The sequence below is a fragment of the Pteropus vampyrus genome, unplaced genomic scaffold (genome assembly GCF_000151845.1).
Source record: "Pteropus vampyrus isolate Shadow unplaced genomic scaffold, Pvam_2.0 Scaffold560, whole genome shotgun sequence".
NCBI lineage: Eukaryota > Metazoa > Chordata > Mammalia > Chiroptera > Pteropodidae > Pteropus > Pteropus vampyrus.
Window position 1 is genome coordinate 498,218 of NW_011889341.1, and position 4,448 is coordinate 502,665.

Below are 4,448 nucleotides of genomic sequence, written 5' to 3' on the forward strand. Positions count from 1 at the left end.
TATATATGCCTTACTGTTAAAGTGTACAGCTGAAACTTATTGGATTTTGTTAACCAATGTCACCATAAAAAATTAATTTAAAAAAAAAAAACTAATCCAACAATTCACTAGGTTGTATTCAAGATTTCCACTAAATAGCTACTTATGATCACACTTTAAAAGAAATAGTCTTCCTGTGGAAAAAAATAGTTAAGTTTCCAAACTATAGATATTAATAATAGTGTATGAAGACTCAGAGTATTGTATATTGCTACTTATCTTGATTCGTTCCAGGACAAAATAATTAGGAACCATGTCTCAGCCAGAATTTCCATGGACAAAGGGGAATACAGGAAGTGCTATAGATTACTTTTAAAATTATGGTGGTTTGGAGGTCAGAATCTGCAGACAGATTGCCTGAATTCCAGTTCTGGCTCTGCCACCTACTACTTGTGTGACCATGGATAAATATGAGAAAATGTTATACCTCTGTGCAGTTTTCTAATCAATAAAGTTATTAGGAGGATTAAATAAATGCATGTAAATATTTATAAAAGTGGCACATAGTAAATACTTAATAATTATTGGTAGTAGTATTAAATGCAGGCAAACTATACATGAGAAAATCCATAGTCCAAAGAAGTTTCACCATTAAAGAAGAATGAATGAAAACAAACTGAAGATATAATTCAAAAAGTTAAAAATACAAAAGAAACTGAGAAATGAAATAAACTTAGCAACATAAGTTATCGGATTGAAAATATAGATTAAAATTAATTGAAGCATTGACACACTGAAAAGAGAATAGAAATGGACAATTTGGTAAAATCTAATTATGAATCAGATAATATAAGATATGCTATCAGAAATTTGAAAGGAAATAATATTCATACTGATAGTGATATTCTGTTATCGGTTATCACAGTCTTGTCATTTGCCTCTGGAAAATGTAGATCCTTCGGAGACCAAAACCAAGTGAAAAGATTCTAAGTTATATAGTTGAAACATGGCTTCCTTATGTTTCTCGGATAGAATGACAATGTGAGCAGCTGACTGATGCTTGCGGAGTGGCGAATAAGGAGGCAGAGAGGTGAGAGAGTAGGAAATAAAGGTCAGATACCTGGGAAGTTGTCACAGCCCTTAGGAATGTGACATTATTTGAAATAGGAGCTTGGACTTGGACACCTTGGTAAGTTTTTGCTTCCTGAATTATTCTTACCTACTTCCCACATGTCCTCCCTTAATTCTGAATAAATGTTACTTTTCAGAATGCCAGCATGGCTCAGCTAGATTAAGGGGTAAAAAGGAATAGGGTTGGGCCAGAGACTTAAGAGGAGTGGCACCGCACTTCTGTGACCTAGGTATGATGGCAGCTTTGAAGAACTCGGGGTTAGGTAAAATCCAGGGGGCCTTGGAAAACTCTGTTTCCTTTTAGTTAGGAAATTATTCGGTAGTCATTTCTGTAGTCTTTCCAGCACCCAAAAAAGTGCTTGCCACATGATGAATACTGATTACATGTTTGCTGAATGATTGAGGCCATTTTTATACAGGCAGGTTAGTTGATTCTTCCAACTTATCCTGATATGGTCCTGTGATGGAGATAGCCTTATGGCAGAAAAGAGACAGAGTCGTTTCCAGGTTTCTGTTGCTTTTTAGCAAGGTTGCCCTACTCTATTGTTAAATACGCCAGTCTCGGCAAGAACTGGTCTTTTGTCTTTGGTGATATTATCTAGGCACATGTGCAAAGAGCATCAGTGATTAAATAGAGCTTTATTTACCAAACACATTCCATCAGAGAAGACTGTGACCATAGCAACTAGTGACAGGTGCCATCCTCTTGGGATGTTCCAGGCAGCAATGACAGCACTAATAGCTCTCAGTTACTAGAGTAGCCACCAGTATCCAAAGTAGTAATTTTAAACCAAGTGTAACACTATAAAGACTTTACAGGCCATACTGATTGATATTTCCACTAATAGCACATAATTATATGTGCATTCAGGCCTGTAACCTTACCTGTTCCCAAGATTATCAGGCATGATTTCCTGCCCATAATAAAAATGCATCTGTAGGTGATACAAATATGTGAGAAGCATCTAGTGCTAGAAGATGAGGTGGAATCTCTCTAACACAACACCCCTAACAAGTCCAACTGTCATGGCGGAATAGGGCTAGGGACACTGAAGAACCCACCCCTGAAGTCCAGGCTCACAGGGCCAACCTAAGACTGAGGCGGGACTAGATTAGAGAACTCCCTTTTCATACCACTAACTTATCAATGAATAACATGCAACAGCATTCACCACTAGGTGACTGGCAAAATCATGGCGAGAGACTCCCAGTAAGACCTACGGGCAGAACTAAAAGCTAAGGACAGAGCACAAACACTGGAAAAAACTCTTCAGCAATCCGGAGAACTGAATCTCAGCACCAAGAAATGGGCACTGTTGGTGGGAATGTAAATTGGTGCAGCAACTATGGAAAATGATATGGAGGTCCCTCCAAAATTAAAAATAGAACTACCATATGATCGAGCAATCTTACGTCTAGGTACATACACAAAAGAATTGTAAGCAGGAACTTCTTAAAATAAATGTAGCCATCAGAGTGATTCATTTTTAGCAGACTATTCTGTCCCAGTACAGCCAGTAGACCAGAGCCTGCTGGGGCCAAGATGGCAAGAACCTGTCCAGTTATGCCAGTGTGAAGTGATTGGCTAGGAATTACTTTATCATCTGGTCCACTGTATGATAGTTATCTTATTTCTGATTGATTAAGGAAGGGATCCCCAACCCTGGGCCTTGGACTGGTACTGGTCCATGGCCTGTTAGGAACCAGGCCGGGCCGCACAGCAGGAGGTGAGTGGCGGGCAAGTGAGCAAACTTCAACTGTATCTGCAGCTGCTCCCCAGCGCTAGCATCACCACCTCAGCTCTACCTCAGATCATCAAGAGTTAGATTCTCATAGGAGCATCGGTCTCTGGTGCCAAAAAGATTGGGGACCACTGGGTTAAGGAATGGAGAAGCCAGAGGTTATTGATGAGCTGCTAAACATAGAGAAAAAATCCCTAGAAACATCAGAGATGACTGTAAAATGTCCTCTAGTCTTATATGACTTTAAGTTGGAAAATATTAAGTGGATCTGTGACTGAGACATTCAAGAGTGTGATATTATGCACCTACAACTGTCGGCCATATTTGCTGATAAAGCTCACATGCTGAATAGGATGCTCCAAGGGCTGATCTCTGTTGCAATACCGTGCAAGACAGGACCAAAGATGGATGGAGCGGTAGAACATAGAAACACTAAGCCTTCTGTTACAAAGCTGATCAGTGCCTTTGTACTAAGAGGGAAAATGCACCTGTATAAGTCCGTAATAGATCATCTGAAATGTCAAAGATAGGAATCCCCACCCAGCATTTTATAAGTAGGGCTGCACCAAGCACCACATTTATTCCATGAGGAAGAAACAAAAGCCAAAATGAGCTGTAATGACACACTGGAAGTAGAAAAGATTATTTGAGAGAAACCAGCAAAGAGGCTCCGTGTTGATGCAGAGGTTAAAAGCCTCATTTAACCATAGAAAACTCATCAGAATCTAGGCGGCAACAACCAGCTAGTGGTAGGTGGGTAGAAAGGAAATATATATTAAAAAAATACTGCAAGAAGTCCTAGAAATTCAGATAATCAGCTCTTTAAAAAAAAAAAAAAACCATAAGATCATATGAAGGAAGTACCTGTTGCTTCTCCTTGTCTGAAAAGATTGATAGAAGCAAAAAACAATTGTAAAATGTAGACGTATTTACACCTGGAAACCTGGGCCTTGTGTTCAAATTCATTAAAGGCTGATTCTGCAAATGTAAGAATAGGTGGGGGCTACAGACATGAATAGAAATTTCAATGAAGAAGATATACAGATGGCAAATGAGCATATAAAAAGATATTCAACATTAACCAAAAGGGAAACGCAAATGAAAACTTCAAAGAAATATTACTACACAGGCACCAGAATGACTTAATTTTTTTAATGATAATACCAAATGCTAGTGAAACCGCAGATAAACTGTATCACTCATAGATTGCTGGTGCAAATGTAAAATGGTACAGCCACTCGAGAAACAAGTATGGCAGTTTCTTATAAAAGTAAGTGCGCTATTACCATATGACTCAGCAATTGCATTCTTGGGCATTTATCCCAGAGAAGTGGAAGCTTTAGGTTCACAGAAAAACCTATACAACAATAATCCCATCAGTTTTATTTATAATAGTCCCCAAATCAAAACAACTAAAATGCCCTTCAATAAATGAATGTTCAAGCAAACTGTGGTATATCCTTTCCGTGGAATATTGCTTAGCAATAAAGGAAAACAAAACTATTGATACACATAACTTCAATGGAATTCAAGGGGTTTATGCTGAATGTAAAAAGCTGATAGAAAAGGTTACATATTAAATGATTCCATTTATGT

The 4,448-nt window shown here is 38.3% G+C and overlaps 1 pseudogene; it reads left to right on the forward strand.

Annotated features, from left to right (window-relative positions):
* Nucleotides 1-3,556, forward strand: part of LOC111733394 — a 50,520-nt pseudogene extending 46,964 nt beyond the window's left edge.
* Nucleotides 3,557-4,448: the final 892 nt, after the last annotated feature.